Here is a 20562-nt window from a genome sequence, read left to right as displayed (position 1 = left end):
AGTTCTTTCGTCGCCTGCCAGAGCTCAGTGCTCCTCTCGAAGCAAAACCCTTGTGTGACGATGTCACTTGCTAGCTGAATGAGCCCCTGCATTCATGAAGCATCATTCTTTTGACACTCCAACACATGGACAAACTATGATTCTTCACCCTTAAGTATTTTGCAGATATTTTCTTTTAAAGAAAGAAAACCCAACACAATGAAAAGTGAAGTAAACCTGTCCTTTAAGGAGACAGCTGCCAAGGATAATATTGTTGCTTTAAAGCAAAAATTAGGTCTTTTGGAAAAACGGTATCTGCCGCCATGGTCTTGAGGGCTTCTCAAGACTCAGAGATGTTTCTACTGAGATTCATGGTAATATTAGCAAATGTGATGTTCTATAAAACTGTGTAATGGAACATATCCACGTGTGGGAGGTCTTTACGACTCATCAAATGGCTTCTGTGTGCAGCTCTAAACCCAACGTAGGTAGAAGATCCATTCAGAGTACACAATAGAAGGTAGTTTGCGTAATATGCATAGGATACCCATAAATTCCCCTTTCCTTTGTCCGGCAGATATAGACACCTGCCCACACAGGGGCACGTACAATATGCACGTCACAGTGACCTACGGGATCGTGTTCTCCTGCAGTTTCCTCCAGCTTGCCATGCTCCCACGATGCTCACCGTCCCTGCTGCCTGCAGAATCTTCCCGTGTAAACTAAGGCTGTAGGTGTGGTCACCATATTTCACCGACGTGGTCACTCTGCTCATACCCTTGTAGGTTGCTCCTTACTTTGGTGTCGGGGGAGGGCATCGAAGGATGTGACCACTGCTTTACTGGTGATCTGGACCAGGCCGGTCAGAGGCTCCCCACCCACTCCCCTGCCCTTGGAATCTGGATGCTTCTTCCCTTCCCAGCCTCCTGCAGCTGTCCCAAGGGCACAGCCTCAAGAAAGTGATGCAGTGCTGAGACCCTCAGGATGGTGGGCATGACCGAACCGAATTCAGGCCTCCAGATAAACCCTGAAGATTTGGTGGGCGGGTGCAGAGATCTGCTCATCTCATCGCCACCCAACACAAGCCTCGTCAGAAAGACCCTTGTTTCTCGAACCCTCCACCTACCAGTCTGGAGCCGTCTGCCTACTTCATTAGTCTCTTCCCATGTTCCATGTAAGGGGCTAATTTCAGATCGAACCCAGGAAGCTCCAGAGAAGGCTGCAAACCAGTGTACGGTGTGCAAACCTGGCTGTCCAGACGTCCGCAGGGCAGAGTAATTTGGGAGGGAAGGATTTATTCTTCTCGATTTATTCTTTCCTGCATACTCCGCAGTGCATACCTGCCCCCGGCTACTTCTTGACTTTCAACATGGCTCTCCCTTCAGATGTAAACCGGAACTGTTCAACGCCCGCGGAGAGAAAATACACAGGTCCCTGTTACAGGAAACCGCTCATTTGCATTTATGAGGTACCCATGGAAACAGCTTCGAAATCCCGCAATCTTGCTTGGAAGTTCTGTGAAGACGTAAACTACCAACGAGGCGGTGCTGGCTGTCGTGGCTTTAGGATTTCGCCATCACTGTTCCGGCTCATTCACTTATCACCTCAGTCAGTTCTTCATTTCACTTTGGCTTCATAAATCTATACCTGATCCAAATCCTCTTCTCTTAAAAAAGCAAAGCAAAACAAAACAAACAAAAAACACCACCTCCTAAAATGCGAAAGGCATTTGGTGCGTTGTCATAGGGCCATTCCCTAGGTGGGTGACTGTGTACTCTGTCCATGAGAGCCATCTTGAAAGGTGTCAGGCGAAGTGTGTCTCAATATATACATTTTGTGTATTGGACAAATCAATAATTTCAGTAATCAAACATATTCAACTTTGATCTAAGAAAATTCTTAGAGAAATTTATTTTTCGTTCTCACTTTGCATTGTTCAAAGAGAGCTCAGTTGCTCAGCATTCTTATTTCATAAACAACCCTTAATACACTTTTAGACAGTTAATGTCACCCTGGGTCTTTGATTGTGTTTTGTTTTATTTTTAATAAATATCTCTTACTCCATTAACCTTTTCTTACACGGGGCTAATTCTAGCCATTTAATCATTTTTGTGTGCTTGTTGCCCAATCTATTTCAGTTTTGCTTTGTTTTCATATATCATTTTAAGACACAAGACGGAGTCCGCCCTGTGTGGCTCCAGCTGGCTCCCTCATGAGGCTGGATCCCGGCCAGCCTGTCCACGGCACCTCGGCCCCTTTGTTCTGCCGTGGACGCCTGCCGCCGTGTGTACTGTGTTCAGAAGACTCCTCTGCCGGGACACTTGAAGAACCAAGTAAATCAAGTCCCACAAGCAGTGCTTGAAATGACAATAAGGCAAAACATGAGAATTAGGTCATGACAAAGTGGTCATTCTAGTATTTATTCACGTTAATTTATCATTTTTGGAAACACATTCTGAAAGATGACTGAAGTCATGTGTTCCTTAGTCCCAAGAGTGCTGGACCAGGCGTCAGACTTCGGAAACAACACTGCTCCCTAACCGTTCCTCATCCCATCTTTTAGCCTCGTTAGTCTGGCTCGGATCGCCGGCGACCAAAGGCCCGTTTGTTAGACACCTGCTGTGGGGATTGCTCTCAGGCGTGCACGTGACCTGGACAGCTCGCCATGCGTTGGCAGGCGTTCGAGACCACGGCTGTAATATGGGTCAGACACAAAGAGGAAGAAACAGCCCTGTGGCGGCACTGATTCGGGAATGATTCTGTCCAGGAAGTCAAAAAAGGGTCACAGAAGAAGCTGGGCCTTGAAGAACGAGATGAGTCAAGGCATCAAAGGCTGTGGGCACAGAGCTAATGGGGGATTGAAAGCATGTGCTCTCTCCGGGAAGGGGAGAAAAACTCAGGGATAGAATTCGGTAGGTATAGAAGTAGCAGAGGAATCGTGGGCCAGAAAAATATATCAAATGCCACCTTTTTGCATCTATTGCTTGTGAGAACACGTACAGACGTGGTTGCATTAGAAACAAAAGTCTGGAAAAAAGTAGGCTGTAATCTTGGGGAGTCTTAAGCCATGTTGCAAAACTTATAAAGAGATAAAAATAAGTTGAGGGTAAATTAAAACTCCGTGAGAAGACAGTGGGGTCAGGGGAGAGCATTACCGATTCGAGGAGGCCCGATGAGGTCTAGGTCAGGAGCATGTGATGTAGAGAGCAGCCAACAGCCCAGAGAGAGCAGAAGGGCTGTGATGGGTACCCTGGAGTGAAACGAGTGAGAAAGGATGGTCATGGCGGACACTGCCAGGGCCCCCTGTCCGCAGCGCGTGCATTTCTCCACACTCTGGGCCAACTCCCACGTGCCCGCACCTCTGACGTGGCCTCCGAGTCGTTCTGGACCACCAGAGCCTCTTCTCCCCGCTTGATGGTGCAAGGATAGCCCTCAGGATCGAGCACCCTCCCCCGGGGCTGATGGGAATGTCTGGATCAGTAGCTCGTCTCCCGATCTCTTGGGTGGAGTAATCCCCAAGTGCTTGTTCTCCTCTGTCTTCCTCGGTGTTTCAGTCGGTTTAAGCTCTCGTGCCCAGAAGGGTCAGGGACCTTTCACTGGATCCTTCCCTTCCTTGACTTATCTCTCTCCATGGGTGTCTCCTGGGATCGCTTCCCATTACAATTGCTTTTTTCATGGTGTGTTTTAAGGAGAACCCAAAGGAGGAGAGGGAGGCGAGAAGTAGCCCTGTAGATCCGCAGACTGAAAGGCTAGCAGTGACCCGTGTCTAGGGCTGGGCCACCAGTGGTTCCATTGGAATTCTGGAGGTAGTTCCTGGCACTGGTCAGCATCACAAGTACTAATGCTTTCTCCTGAGCAGAATTAAGACAAAAGGGGATACACGGATGTATTCATTTTCTGTTGCATCCATAACAAATACCTACAAACTCAGTGAGAACTCAACACATACCTGTGATTTTTGATTTCTAGAGGTCAGAAGTCTAGTACAGGTCTCACTAGGCTGTCAGGTGTCAGGACGTCTGTGTTCCCTCTGGAGGCCCATCCGTTTCCATGCCTTGCTTAGTGGTAAGATGCCACCTTCATTCCTTGGCTTCCTTCTACCTTCAGAACCTATAACACTACCTGTCTCTGACCATTCTTCCAAGAACCACATTACCTCCGCCCCCAGCTGGTGAAAGTTCTCTGCTTCCAAGGACCCATGTGATTAGATTGGTTCCACCCCAATAATCTAAAATAATCTCACCACCTCAGGGTCCTTAACTTAATCACATATGCAAATCCCCTTTCACCATGTACACTAACAGTTTCTCAAATTCTGGGGATGAAGAAGGGGACATCTTTAGGGGCATTAATCCACCTAGTCCACTGGCTTGTGGGGAGAAAAAAAAGGAAAAAGCATTTAAGGGCTATGAAGACAATAGCACTTACAAAAGTGGTATGGTTTGTTGGTTCGAGTCAACGTCCGTGGTCACACTTGACCCTGTCTCCCGCAGGCAGAATAGGAGACTGCGGTTTGATCGGGATCGAATCAAGCCAGATTCACAGTCCCAGCAAGTATTACAGGAATGATAAGGTGTGATGGAGGATGCGTCTTAAAACCTTGAACATCCAAATTCCCTTGAAATTTCTGGGTCTGCAGGAATGAGCAGCCATGTGGCTGCTGGCAGGCCTCAGGCACCTGCTGGCCCTGGGCCGGGGACATCAGCTCCTCGCCACATGGGCCTCTCAATGGGAGAAGTTACGACATGGCCGCTTATTTCCCACAGCAACTTTGAGACTGCAATCTTTTTTTGTTTGTTTGTTTTTTAAGCTCCTAAGTTTGGGGCTAATTTGTGATACAACATGAGATAACCACTAGGATGCTCCAAAGAAAGCAGATACCATAGAGGAGGCCTGAACAGAAGCAGGTATGACAGACTTCCCATCCACGGGCAGGTGGTCTTTGTCCTTGGCACCTCGCTACTTTCGAAGTAGTCGGGTGGTCCCGTCCGTGGGTGACTTACAGACCAGGGATAAAGACTGTGCACGGGAACAACAGCATGGCTCCCTATCACCTAGGCGGACAGAGCCGTTGTTACTGATGACCCTAGGAGCTGGCAAGATCAGAGACTGGCACTGAGCCCTCAGTGCGCCACAGCGCCTCGTGGACACTAACCAGCTACTTGTTGGCATACTGATCATCTCAGATGGCCCGTGTGTTATCTGTACCGAGACTGAGGCGCTCTCTGGGAATGGGTCTGTCTTAACTGTCTCACATGGCATCACTGTCTCAGACTCACAAAGTTTCTCTGTTATGATCATGGATTTTCCTAACGTGCTCTTGGGCTAACGGACCTATTTGGCAGTGAAAGAGGTATTAAAAACAGGACGAGGGGCACTGTGGGGCTCAGTTGGTTAAGCCTCTGCCGTCAGCTCAGGTCATGGTCCCAGGGTCCTGGGATCAAGTCCTGCTTGGGCTCCCTGCTCAGTGGGAGGCCTGTTCCTCTCTCTCCCACTCCCCCCGCTGGTGTTCCCTCTCTCACTGTTTCTCTCTGTCAAATGAATAAATAAAATATTTTTTAAAAAGGAGGATAATGAGAGTCATTGGTCCTGTATTATGCTGCATCCTTTAGAAACTGTTTCCTAATGGAACATTAGAAAGACTTCATAAAAGATACATTTGAGTTGAGCTCTTTGGGAGGAATCCTTGCAGGGCTGGTGCTGATGAAGCCAGCAGCTGTGAACCATTTTCATATATTGGATAGTACACCAGATGCTTCTGAGCTTGGAAGTTGTAGGCAGGCTCCATGCTCAGCCGGGTGTATGCTTGTGGTTCCTCTCTCCCTCAAGTGAATCAATCAATAAATCTTGAAAGAAAGAAAGAGAAATATTGCCGTCGCTGTGTGTCATTGAGTCACTTGGGTCGTTTTTACCCCCTTTCCTCCAAATTTCAGGCTCTGCCTTCCTGGAGTTCTGGTTGCAGAGGGAGGATGCCCAGGGACACAGTGGGGTTCTGGGAAACCTGGAGGTCTTTCTGCCACTGCGTATTTCATCCACCCCTTTGCCAGTGGATTAGCTGGGAAAAAAAGGAGTAATTACTCTAGCAGAAGTAATTGCCGTATTGAGAGGAAGGCTGCAGCTCCGTGACCGGGGTGGAGAGGAGAGGGTCCGGAATCAGGGATGCCGAGCTCCCTCAGGGTCTTTAATAGCTGGTGATGAATACAAGTGAGCAGTTGTAGCAAGCGTGGTCTGCAAGGCAACATACCAGGATGAATGTTCTAGCTATTCCATCAGGGATGGAGGTCTGGCCTCCCAGAACAGCAGAATTGTTGGCCGGGGATGAGTAGCATCTCGAATAGTCCTTAGAAGAAGGACATAATGAAAGTCAGTTACAGCCTTAGGACCCACTGGAGACAGAGACGGTCATAGTGAACACGAGAAACTAAAAGGAACTTGGGTAAATCTGAGGACCGTGTAGGCAAGATTTCCAGGGCTATCACCTCTAACCATCTTGAAGATTAAAATTTTGAAAGAGGCAAAGCTGTGGGTTCTCTGTCAAATACTGTTTTTAGTTTCCTTTTTCGACAACCTGCTCTCAGTACCGCCGGCAGTTAGACGGAGTGGCCGGGTCACAGTGGGAGAGCGGCGGGAGCTACACAGCCTGGTCGCACACCCCGTCCCAGGCGGTCAGCCCCTGCTGCCCTGTCATTCGAGCAGGAAGGTCCCCGTGTCAGACTTCAGAGACCCAAAAGGAGGCGGTTCCTTGACGGGCATAATCTTACTGAGTCAACCGTAAGTTATGAATGTGTGAAGCTGTTAAAATTTCAGGAAAGATCTGTTATCACAACACAGCATGCCCCAACCTGACTTAAAGAAGACAATCAGGAGGAGAAGGAAAAGGTAAAAGAGGGAAGGAGGGGCGGGGAAGCGAGACCCCTCCTCAGTAGAGGGACTTCCCTGATGACACAGAAGGAAACGTAAGGAGGCAGTAAAGCCTTGACCTCGGTTCTGTCACGTTGAAATGCAAAAGGATAGAGATGTGATGGAAGGGGGGAAGTTAAGACATATGGAGAATGTTAATCCAGAGTTTCCGGCAACAGCTGATGGGTTTTCAGGAGAAAGGATGGAGATAAAAAATCTATAGCAACTAAAGAAGAGAAAAAAAATTTCTGTGCTCGGGGCTGCCGCAGGGACTCAAACTGAAACGGACCACGGAATGGCAAAGAGGCCGCGTCTTGCCGGGAACCATGGGGTGAGTGAGGGGGGGTCACCCAGCTGGTTGGACCTGAAGTGAAGTTCATTTCGATTTCAGGACTGATGCTCATTTTAAGGACATGTGAGAACAAGGATGACTATGCAAAGGGAGAGTGGCTATCCAAAAAAAAAAAAAGGGAGAGAGAGAATAATGGGATAATCACGGAAAGAAGACCACAGAGGCACTGTGGTCCCCACAGAGGGCCGAGCGGCTTCTAGTGTGTGTGAGGGCGCCTCTGCTGGGTTTTCTGTCCCTGCACACTTCCGTCAGAGTGGCTGTCCAGGGTCCTGGTGCCCTGTGGTCAGGGAGCAACATCTAGAATACACATTTCTCAGCTTGGTCTCCGGCCGTCTCTGGTCCTCTCTCCCCGCCCCCTGCCGAGTCATCCCTACTCTTCCCCTGTTCCGGGCATGTCCGGGGCTTTCCCGTCTCCGGCTTTGGTCCTTGCTGCTCCTTCTGCCAGGAACGCCTGTTTCCCTCGCTCTCCAAGCAAATTCACATTTGCTCATTCAGAAATCAGATCAGGTAGATTCAGCCTCTGTGAAAATCGTCCCCGTGCCTTGAAGTAGCTTTACTCGCCCTTATTTTCCGTGGTCTGGTGTCGGCACACAGATAAAACGGTGCCCGGCGGTGACGCCCACATCCCTGGGCTCGCAGAGCTGGAGCGCGGGCCGGGCCTCCCCCACGGTGGGCAGCCAGCACCCGCCCGGCCCGCCCCGACCAAGGACGCTAAGTGGCAAGATCAGTGGTTCACCCTCTGGGCGTGGCCGCCGTGTAATTGGCTGTGATAGCCGAAATCACAAAATGATTTTCGCTTGATTTCATTTCCCTTCATCTATTCATTTAGCTTGATGGTCTAAGCAAGCTAGACGTGTTTGGGGTCAGGAGAGCTGAGAGGACGATTAATTCAACAACCACCAAGGCATACGACAGCCCTCAAGGCAGCTCGGAGCCGCTCCGCTCACCAGCTGCTTCTGGAAGCGTCTGCCAAGTCGCCAGACAGTGTGGAAAGAGCAGTTGGTTCCCACGGGACATCTGTGGTGTCAGGCAGGCCAGGCGCTGATATGCTCGCTCACGGTTGTGGTCTGCTTTCCAGCTAAAAGCACATGATTTAAATTTTTTTCTCTCTCCCCATAACATGGCTGGTTGCTTTGCCGTCAGGCAAATAAGAATTAAGAGAAAATTATAGATGGCTTGTGTCTGTTTTGAGGAGGCCAGGGGCACTGACTATTTCTGCATTTCACAGCAAATTTAATCTGTAGTAAAGATATGGTCCAAGTTAGTAGTTTATTAAAATGTAAGCTAACCACACACACTCTTTCTCTTTCTCTCTCTCTCTCATACACACATGCACACACACTCCTACATACACACACTCATACACACGCATACGCAGCCTTCGTGGCCTGAATTTTACAGTATTTTCCTGCAGTGAAACTCTATTTTCTAAAATTACATGGTTGTGCGTAGCACTTGTTCGAGGCCTTCTGTATTTGTCTTAAAAATAACAGGTTGATTCAAAACCAGTGAGAGATTCTTATTTCTTTTGTCATAAACATGCAGCGTTTTGTTGAGAATATTGTGCATTTTGTTCAGAGTAGTTCTAGAGCATCGCTCCAGATGTAAACATAGAGGCCTAAATTTCATTCCCCGCCAGTTTGGCTCATTTTGAACTGAGATTTCCGAACAGCCCGTGCAGCCAGCAGTGGCTCGGTTTGAAAGGAGAGAGAGGAGAGCTGGAACGTGGGTACTGGGTTGGTCGCTGGAGCTGAAATTGCTTTCATGCTCCTCTTCTCACCCGTCACGGCAGCACCTGCTCCGTGTGTGAAAGCAGAGGCGTGTCTGTGATGTCATCCTGCTTTGATTATGGGGTGCTGCACGTCCAGTGAGGTTCCCCCTCCGGAACACATGGTTCTAGGGTGCGACGGACGCACGCATGCTGTTAGGGACCCCGCAGTGCGTCAGGAGGGCTGAGTAGTTCCCCGCATCCCCTGGAGAGCCCTGATCCGTTTTCTGTCCCTCTGCCTGTCGCTGCAGAAGGAAATGTCAGCGAAACTGGGTTAGCAGGTGGCTCTTCCGCTCTGCCTCCTTGGACTTAGTGTGCTGCGCACGAGGTCTGTACGAGTTGCGGAGGTTATCCAAAGCATACTTCCTTTTTTTGCTGATATTCGGCTGTTTCCGGGCTTAGATAGTTATGCATAAAACCTCTCCAAAGATCCACATCTAGGGATGTGGCCAGTATGAATAGGGTGTTTCTCTCTCTGGGGTAAAATTCTGCCCACTTGTATTGTGAATGTGTGTTTATAAGAAACTGCCAGACAGCCTCTTGCCGGGTTCCAGCCTTTCTGGTGAGGCCCCTTGGAGGGCCACGGCTGTGGGTAAAGAACGTGCGTGTCCCCGGCTTGCAGGAGCTCCGTCCTGCCGCACGCTTACACTCACCCGCACTCTGCCTTTAGGAATGTGTTAAAAACGTAGCTGAGTTCTTCATGCTTTTTGATGACGCCCAATGTATTTTCTTCCCTTGCTCGGCCACGGATAACCCTGGCTTCCTGTCTTGTCCCATCCAGGAAACTTGTGTCTTTCTTTAGATTTAAGTCTCAAGTTTGTGCCACGCAGCACCAGCTTTCCGATACGTTCAAAAAGACGTGTGATTCTATAGTCTGCTCTTTTCTGGTTGCTAACACGGAAGCAATGTTCCTTCCAGCTTTCTCTGTCCCAAATGGAAGCTTAGCTAAGCTGAGGTTTTTTGATGAGGCCAAATTATCATTTCTGATGCTCTTAAGCACATTTAAATGAACAATCTTTAGGTAAGTGAGCTGCCCAGTGAAGGCGAGCCTTGGCAGAAACGCCTTGAATATTTTAAATGCAAATTAATCTCTCCAGTTCAGTTGTCTTGGAGACCCAAGAAGATACCCTCCAGAGTTGACTTGGAGTTTTACAAAATAGACTAATATAATAAATAAAAAAGAATCACTATGTGGATCGTTTACGTTCGCACCGCGGAGACAGAACTGATTCTAAAGGTGGAGACAACGTGACACAGGTTAGCCACCAGGACTTGTTCCAGAAAGGTCCTGAGGAGAAGCCGTCCTCTTCGTGGACTTGTCACCTGCATATCCTGTTGTCGGTTGTGTGTGTGATTCCTTGTTTTCTCTTTTCTTTCATTGTGTGCTTTGCCTCATGCAACATCCCTGCCCAGCGGGTGAGCTTCTGTGAAATCTCCGAGGCACTTCCCTCCCTGGAGGCTGCCTGGCTTGCCCTGGATGGATGGCAATCCCCTTTGCAGGGATGAGCTGGCCGACGACCTTGAGTACCTGCCCTTTCTTCTTCATCCCAGAAGTCCGGTTTTACGTAGCTTTTCATTTTCTCCAGATCTATGACACCCTTGACCAACTCCTGTCTCTTTAACTGGAAATAAGAGGGGCTCCACAATCGAATCCCAGCTAAGCCCTCCAGGTTCAACCTTGTTCACTCCTTGCCTCAAGCACCCAAAGGCTTCAAGTGCACTGCACTCCACAGCCCACAGGACTTCCCTTGCCCATGCCTTGCCTCAAAGGGCCCCCTTCTTCTGCAGAGTCATTTCCTCCCCCACTACATACTTTAAATGTCAGATCTGAAGGCACTTCCTTCAACAAGCCTTGACTAATTCTCTCTGGGCTGTGATGTTTGCCCCTGAAAATGTCTTCCTTATCATCCCTGCCATAACATGCATTGTGGGATAATCATCTATTCATCTGTTTTCTCTCTCTCCTTGCATTCTGGGCTTCATGAGCACAAGGATTGTCTTCCTAAGCATTATTTCCTCTGCACAATGCCTGCCACAGTCAATGAATATTTGTTTGATGGTTCACTTAGAGGACAGTGCTTTTCCTGAATTAGAATTCATTGTCTTAAGAGATTAAACATGTAAGCCACAGACTGGGAGAGAATATTTGCAGAGATGTAACTGGTGAAGGACTGTCACCCAAAATCTACAAAGGATTCTTGAAACTCATGGATAAGAGAGGCAGCCCAGGTGGGAACCACTCGAAACACCGTAACAGACATCTCAACGCGCAAGATCTCCAAACGGCAAACCAGTCTATGAACAGATGCTCAAAAATCACGTGTCATTAGGAAACTGAAAGTTAAACAACAGTGGCAAACCACGGCACACCTACCAGAATGACTTAAATCCGAATCACTGACAACACCAAATGCTGACGGGGGTGTAGAGCACAGAGAATTGTCATTACTCATTGCTCGAGGGGATAGTGCAGCGACCTGGGAAGCCCTATCTGTTGACATTTACCCATCTGTTACAAGTGTGTGTCCACGAAAAACCTACCCATGAAGACTTATAGCAACTTTACTTATTCATAATTGCCCAAACTTGAAGCAACCAAGATGGCCTTCAGTAGGTGAATGGATGAACAAACTTATAGTCATACAACAGACTATTCCTCAGTGTTAAAAAGAAATGATGTAGTAAGCCACAGGGAGACATGGAGGAAATGGAAATGCATTATGTTAAGTGAAAAAAAGAAAAAAGAAAAAGGTTGAAGAGGTTGTATCCAGGTTGATTCCAACTACGTGACTTTCTGGAAAGGGCAAAACTGTGGAAACAGTTAAAAAAAAAAAGTGGTTTTAGGGGAAGGAGAAGGAGGGGAGAGGTGAATGAACAGGGGAAGCCCAGAGGGTTATGAGGACCATGAAACAATTTTGTAGGATCGTATAATGCTAGATACATGACATTCTACCTTTTTAAAACTCACAGAATGTACATCACAATGAAAGACTCCTCATGTAAATTTGGACCTTACTTAACAATGTATCAACTTTGGTTCATCAATTACAACAAACATACTAGACTAACACAAGATATTAATAATAGAGAAATCTGGGGTGTAGGAGAACTCTGTACTTCTTAATTTTTCTGTAATCCAATGACTCTAAAAAGAAAGTGTATTAATTTTCTTAAATCAGTGCACAGTAGTTTACAGAATATAAGCTCTCTTCCCTTGAGGACCAGGAAAATGGTTTGGAAATGAATAATGAGCCTGGGTGGCTCAGTGGGTTAAGCCTCTGCCTTCGGCTCAGGTCATGATCTCAGGGTCCTGGGATCGAGTCCCACATCTGGCTCTCTGCTCAGCAGGGAGCCTGCTTCCTCCTCTCTCTCTCTGCCTGCCTCTCTGCCTACTTGTGATCTCTGTCTGTCAAATAAATAAACAAAATCGTTAAAAAAAAAAAAAAGGAAGTGAATAATGGGTACAATTTGCAGACCGCCTTCTCATGTATCCAGGGGAGAGGTAGCTGGCTTGGGCTGTGGCACTGACCGGTGAGGGCCGGCGTCCCTGTGGGTCATGAGGGCCGACAAGATAGTGGTTCAAGTCATGAATGTTACCCATACACTGTCCTGCTTTTTATAAAGTTTGATTCTCCCTGCCTGTCCGTCGATGGGAAATGGATCATGAGAAACAGAAAACCAAACATCTAGCTCCCTGGGCTCCTCCTGACTTTGTAATCACAAGTCCTTAACTTATTCCATTTCCCTGTCACTGGAAACATTACCTCAGGGTGATTAGAAGATGCATATTATTAGTGCCACTTCACAGATGAAGAGACACGGGCTTGGGGTGCCTGGGTGGCTCCATTGGTTAAGCATCTGCCTTCAGCTCAGGTCATGATCCTGGAGTCCTGGGATTGAGCCCCTCATCAGGCTCCCTGCTCAGCAGGGGTCTGCTTCTCCTTCTTCTTCTGACCCTCCCCAATGTCCTACTCCTGTTCTCTCTCTCAAATAAATAAGCAAAATCTTTTTTAAAAGGACAAGACAAGACACAGGCTCAGAAAAGTTGAAACTGCAACATGACGTAAAACAAGCCTGTGGTCTCCATGACCTCCTGCTAACTCATATCTACCCTCCTATCACACATTTTTGGCAGAGAGTGACTATAAAATCAAGTTTAGGAAAATGTATATTTCACTATTTACCAGGAGGCAATAGGCTTTAATATTTTTGCACTGGGTTGGGGTCATAATTTATCTTCTCACGGACATTTTTGTCCCAGTGCATGAGGAGCTGTTTCCAAGTTCCCAGTTGTCTTCCTGCTTTTCTTCTCCCTCCTCTCCTCCTCTTTCTCCTTCTTCCTACTTTGGTTATTTGAACCATTGCATTATGGTTTTAAGCATGATCATCTTGCATATACTGAGGGATATTTGACCACGTATTTTTCCGTATCAGTTCGCTTCACGTCTATACAAATGTTCATATGATTTCAGTTTAAACAAAATTTGGTAATGAGTGAAAACTAGTAATTCAGATTCATACTGACTCAGTTTAGAATGGATATAGGACTTTGCCACATGGAGAACAAGGCATTTGACTAGGGCCTGTTTTTGTGCTGTCAACATAGGGGTGTGGGAAGTATCAGTAGACCATGTAGAACAAAACGGGTTAACTGGTCTTCGTAAATGCCTTACATGTACAGCAGCGGTGTTGAAAAGTGTTTTTTAAACAGTTGTTTATTTGTTTGAGAGAGAAAAGAGCGCAGCAGGGAGAGGCAGAGGGAAAGGGGGAGATTGTCTTAAGCAGACACCGTGCTGAGCGCAGAGTCCCATCTCAGCACCCTGAGATCATGACCTGAGCCGAAACCAAGAGTCAGACTCCTAACCGACTACACCACCCAGGCGCCCCAGAAATTCTGCAATTCTGCAAACAAATGGAGACTTCTGCTAGCTCAGACATTTTCCCCCCGGATATCTCCCCCAGAGATTTTGGAAATCAAGTTCAGTTGATAAACGCATCTCGGCAGCGTGTTTGTTAAGGGTAGCTGTTTCAAACTCCAGCTGCTTACGTACACAAACCATTTATACTTGTAATGTAAGCTGTAATTATAGGTTGAGCTAAACTGTACGATCGATGCAGAATGTAAAATTACACTAATGTGATCACTATTTTTATGTTGATTGTTAAAATTATTTCACATCAGAGATATGTTACATTTAACAGGACTGAAATTAGAGTATATCAATTAAGTATATTACCCAGTAATTAAATTGAACTGATAATTGAATTACTGTTTATTACTTTAGGGAAACTCTTTGTAAAAACCAAGATAGTCTACCTCCGAAGGATAACAGTGCACAGCATGTACCTTTCTTGTGCATCACCTGGAATTTACATCTCATGCTTGTAGTTCCGCACCCTCCATATTTGTCCATGATGCCTCTCTCCTGTGTTCCATTATGAGTTACCCAGTACACATTCTTACAACATCACGGAACCGGTGAAAATCTAAAGTTCTAGCTAACTCTCAAATCCCTTTTTCTCCTTAAAATGACCCTTCTTACTGCAATCAGTATCTTTGATACAGAGAAAAGCAGGAGTCCTGGATACGCCAAACTGAGCTCTACCACCAGCCCTGGATTGGCAAATCCTAATCCCCAGAAACGAGATTTCCCCATTATCCATTCTTTCTCTTACGCCTCCATTGGGTAAATATTTACTGAGCCGCCATTAGGTGTAAGCCTCCTTTAGGAGCACTGTGGATAAACCAACAATCAAAACCGAGTCTCTGTTTTCTTGGAGCTTACTTGATAGTTGGCAGAAGATGGAAGGAAAAGCAAATAGATGTAACCATGTCATGGAGTGAGACATGCTCTTAGAGGAGAAGTTAAGGCATTAGAGAGTTAGGTTGGTCATGGATGGCATCTTGGCTGGAGTGAGAGTGGTTAGGAGAGAGTGGGAGAGTGTTACCTGCTTTCCAGGAAGAGTGCAGGAGTCAAAGGGAAGAGGGAGCAGTGATCCCAAAGAGAAGTGTCCTTGGTAAGCAAGAGGAAGCGCGGGAAAGGCCGTGAACCTGTAAAAGAGTAAATGATGGGGAGAGGAGCAGAAGATGATTGTAGAGCATAAGTGAGAGCACAGGGTCAGCCCTTGTTGACCATAGTCAGCACGTTAAGAATTTGAATACCATTTTTAAGATCCACTGAAAGTCCTCATTATAGATGGGGAAAAATGCCTTCGTCACCAGAGGTATATTCTGGAAGTGTCCTTGTTTATTCAAATTAAAAGGGCTTATGACTGACAGAAATGAAAGTTTGGGGGTGCTTCGTGGTTCAGTTCTCAGCCACATAGAATGGTGTTGATCAGGAACACAGCGCCAGAGAAACGGTCTTCCTCAAGAGAATACAAGACATAGGAAAGTGCGTGTCTGAAGACCACAGGGATAGAACATTGAGGATTGAAACAGCCGTTCAGAGCGAGACACTTGGATGGATTGGGGCAGCAGTTGTTCCTCAGTGGAGCACAATTTTAGAAGAGGACCCCTGCAGAAAATGGGCCAGAGAAAGGCAGCCTTACTGATTTATCGTTATGCTTGGCCCCTTCAGAAGATGACTGTGATAAAAGGAATGCCGTTCTGTTGCATCTTTTCATCTTTGAAGCAGAAATTCGGTCCCGTTAAACTATCCCAGAATTAGAGTTTGATTGGACCTTGGAGACCATCTGATCCACTCATTGTTGGTCATGGCGGTATGTCAGATTCATCTGGGAGGATTTTTAGAAAGACGGATGCCGCTGCCCAATCCTGTGTCTCTTAAATCAGAGTCTTTGCAACGTAGGGTCCTGACATTTGGACATTTGATTGGCTTTCTCGTTGCTGCTGTCATGCAGATTCTACCACCTCTGGCCTGTTTCCTATGTATGTCTTCCCGCTCCATCGTCCAGGGATTCTCATGGAAGCAACCAGCAGTTGACTATTTTTAGTTCTTACTTGTATTGAATCAACATTGGCCTCCTTGAAAGTTCTGTCCTTCAGTCATGTTTCCCCCCTCTGGGGTTATACAGAGCAGTCTGCTCCATCTTCCATGTCATGGTCTTCAGATACAGACTCCGAAACTCTTCTCCACGTACAATGATCCTAGTTACCACAATGATTTTTTAAGGCATTGTTTTTAGACCTCTTGTCTGCCTGCCCTTAAACTCATTTCCCTTTGTCCCTATCTGCTGCTGAAAATAGTCTGTCGAAGTAAGTTAAAGGAACGAAAGTGTGCACTGTGTCTTTTCTCATCCATGTCGGGCTGTCTTATGTTTACGTTGTACCATTGCTACCATTTGTTGGAACGGAAGTGTGGCGCATGGGATGACCATGCAGGACCATGTTTGATGTCGCTCTTAAGGGAAACCCCAAGAGGAAGAGTCTGTGCATCCTCCCATCTAATGCAGATAAAGAGCCCGACTTAGAGTGGTCAGTGTTGCAGTCACACAACTTAGGAAGGAGGTGAGCTGGGATTCAAGCTCATTTCTTTCCTGCTGGAGCAGCTGAGCTTTTCAACGAGCGTTCTGCTCTTTCTGAATGACGCCAAGCTCCGGGGACACAGAGGAGAGCGGAAACTGACTGGAGAGTCTGTCCAGTTTTGCACTAAGGACGTGGGGAGGGAATCATGCTGTAAGCAGTGAAAGAATTTAGGATTGTACAGCATGGTATACTGACAGGATGAACTTGGGAGTCAGACTCCCGGGTCCCAAACCTACTCTCCCACTAAGTAGCCCCATGCCATTGGGTAAGTTAATTAATTTCTTTGATTTTTCTATTTTCCCTCTCTGTAGAATGAGGTTAATAGCAGCATTGAAGTCTGAGGTATGTGGTGACTATTGAATCAATGACCTTTTCTAAGAACATTTTTATCCACTGAAGCATCCTGGCACATAGTAAGCACAATCACTCAAAAATTGTTTCTTTGTGGTGGGAGAGATGGATATACAGAGTGTAGAGGATTTGTAGGACAGTGAAAGCATTCCTTCTCTTATAATGATGGATATGTCCTTATTCTTCTGTCCACACTCACTAAGTGCACACCAAGAGTGAACCCTAAGATGCACCACTGACTTTGGGTGAGTGTGACGTGGCAATGTGTGTTCACCCTTAGTAAAGAAAAACAAACAAACAAACAAACAAACAAAAACAAGAAAAGCCATTCTGGTAAGTGATGTTGATCATGAGGGAAGCTGTGCGTGTGTGGAGGGGCATTGGGTACATGGGAAGTCTCCGTACTGCCCACTGAGTATTGTTGTAAACCTAAAAAATAAAGACTTAAAAAAACTCCAACAATGTTGGAGGTAGGGAGGTTATAGTGCCTAAAGGAGGAGGAACAGAAGAAGATCTTTCCAACAGTCAACACATTCAGAGGAATTTTTGGTTTGTGTGTTGGTTATTTTTTAGGGTGAGGAAAAGGGTGAGGTATGTATGTGCATATATAGGACACATGTAGATATTTTATATGCATATAAGGCCAGGAAAGGACCATCTATACACACATATATCCATATATGTAAACACATGGAAAATACATTATTACAGATTAAAGATACAATAAAGCTGTAAATGGAAAGAGGAGGATTGGGAGCTGCTCAGCAGCATGACAGAGCGAGAGCCTTATGCAGGAGCCAGACTGGATGAGCTCAACAGTGGAGGGAAAGGTTGTTTTAGAAAGAAAGAAGTTGAAGGTGGACAAGGGAGCTGCTTTGCTTCTGAGGCAGGAAGGGGCTCATGATACTGGACGGCCGTAGGAATCTCTTGAACGTGACCGCAAGAAGCATGGAGAACCTGGGGGAAAGGGCGGGGTTAAGGCTGCCAGTGACGTGCTATTTTCGGAAAGTAGGATGTGGGGATGAGGGGTAGACTCCCGTGTGGGAAGAGTTGCCTCGAAGCAGCCGTTTGAATACAAGGATTTGCTGTTTGCAGTGAAAGCTGATGTGTAGCGCGGATGTAACTTCCACGTGGCTTTGGGATCCTTACGTGGGTCCCCTTGGATTTTAAGTTGTGGAGGTTGTATCACACGGAAGTTACTGCTCCTGAAAAAGATAGCCCGTCCCTAAAAATTCACTCTCCTGACGGATGGGTCCCATCTGTCAACCAGTTTTAACGTTCAATTTACCAACCCACCTACATAGAATTCTTCCAAATTTTCTTTCCTTTGTTGTTTCTTTTCACTTTATTTCAAACTTGCAGAGAACTTGCACAAATAATACAAGGCACTTCAATATACCTGCCAAGATTTACCAACTGTTTACATTTGGCTCTTTACTTCTTATTCATATGTTTATGCATATAAAATTTTTAAACTATTCCAGAGTATGTTGGAGACATTCTGGTCCTCATTTCCCTATGTATTTTCCTGTCTCTTTCCTGAGATCAAAAATAACCTCACAAAACCAAAGGTCAGTTACAAAAATTAGGAAATAAAACATTTATACCTTATTGTGGAGATGCCATTCCATTTATATGTTTTATTATCACAATAATGTTTGTAGTTCACTGTTTTTCCCTGGTCCAAGACCTAGTTAACAATCACCTTTAAGCATTCATTTTATGTGCCTTAAGCCCCTTTCCATCTTTGGAACAGGTTTTTAACTTTGTTTTTGTTACTCGATCTTAATTTTTTTGAAGACTGTCAGGTTTTTGTTTTGGGGGTTTATTTTTTTTGGGAAGAATACCCCCAGATTTGGGGTTGTCTAAGCTTTTCTCACACTTAGCTTTGTGTTATGGCAGGGGCATCACTGGCTAGAGGCCCTGTTCCTCCCAGTGCCTCACAGAAGGAAGCCCGTGGTGCTCGTCCGTCCCGATACTGGCCATGTTCGTTTCATCACTTAGTTACGACTGTGTCTCTGTACCAACGATATGTGGAAAGACGTGTGGAGGAGGGAAACCTTCCTCTGCCCTGTGGTCCTTCTTGCTAGACTTAGAATCAAGTTAGCATGAGGCTGATTGACAGGAGATCACATTTGCTAGACATTCATGCGGGGAATCCACCAGACATGGATTCCAACGACGGTGAGGCAACGTGCAGCCCACCTGCGCTCAGGACCGGGGTGGGTTCTTAGGACACCAAGGGGAGGAAGGCCATTAGGAAAGTGGAAGACCTTGTGCAAAACGGGTCGCCCTGTCATGTGGATGAGTTTTTTAGGTAAAGGAAAGTCTCTGTTAGAGCTCTCTTCCTGCTACAGACTCTCCCCTCCAACATAATTTAGGTAGTTGAGGACCAGAACGACCCTTCCTGCGTTTGCTGGGTTTTTATTACTTTGAACTCAAAATAATGTTCTGCCAAAGTGGCCCATTTTGGGGCAGCCTGCCCTTAGCCTCTACATAATCTGATTCTCATTGCTTATATTGTTGCTAAAATTACCCCAGATTTGGCCGGGGGACGTCCTTTCCAGAAGGCTCCAGGGCCATCTTGCCATGTCTCTGATTCTTTGAACATTCACAGCTTCGCAGCTTCATCTTGAACTTTTCTTTCCCCAGCCCTGGCATCAAGCATTTCTGCAAAAAGCCTTGGTTCCTTTCTGTGTTGAATGGTGTGTGTGGAAGAAGGCCTAGGTCCCAAGTATGCTCATTACTGTGGGTACACCGTCACCTGCAGGCAACACACGCATGCACATACATACACACGGAAGCGTGCATCTCTCCCTGTCTCTTCATAGGCGTCTGTGATCTCTTGTAGCCGTCAGCTCAGTAAGACTGAGGACTTCCCAGCTGCCATCATGTCTGTATGTGTCCCTCCTCGGTGGTGGGAAAACCGTCTTCCTTTGTTCTCGACGTACTGACTCATTTGCTAAACTGTGGAAGACACAGAGGTTAGTTTCAGCTTTCCTACCCCTTATTACTATGTAGAACAAACTTATTAATAAAAGTCACTCTTTGTTTACAGCTCCCTTTTGAGGTAAAATTGGTATGGAATGATTCAGATGTTTTTAGAGTAGAGTTTCCGAGTTTTAGAGGTGAATCAACACCTCTGCGCCCCCACATGCCTATCAAGATATAGACTGTTTCTTAACGGATAAAGATCCCTTGTGTCCTTTGTGTTCAGTCCTCCCAAAAGCAACTACTCTTTTGAATTTTTCCCCCCGTTGGTTAGTTTTTCCTAGATTAGAACGTTATGTAAATAGGATGAAATATGTCCTCATTGGTGTCCAACTCTTTCCTCTCCGTGTAATGACTCGGACTCATCGATGGAGTTGTGTGTAGAGGTACGTCATTCTTTTTGTCCCTAAAAAGTTTGTCATGGGACAACTATGCCCCGTTTGTTCATTCCCCTTTCAGCAGACATTCATGGTTGTTAGCTATTGTGAAAGAAGAGGCCATGAATAGTATATGATTTTTATTAACAAGTTTTTATTTCCCTATGCAAATATTTAGGAATGTAATTGTTTGGCCATAAGGAGGTAAATATTTACCTTTAAAAGAAACTTTATTTTCTCCAAGGAGCACCAGCAATTTTGTGAATCCTAATTTTCGTCATTCTGTTGTATGCATGGTGGTATCTCATCATAATTAATTTAATTTTAATATCCCTGAAAACCAGAAATATTGAGC

Source organism: Meles meles, chromosome 8 (assembly GCF_922984935.1).
Source record: "Meles meles chromosome 8, mMelMel3.1 paternal haplotype, whole genome shotgun sequence".
NCBI classification, from domain to species: Eukaryota; Metazoa; Chordata; class Mammalia; order Carnivora; family Mustelidae; genus Meles; species Meles meles.
This window is presented reverse-complemented; position numbering follows the sequence as displayed.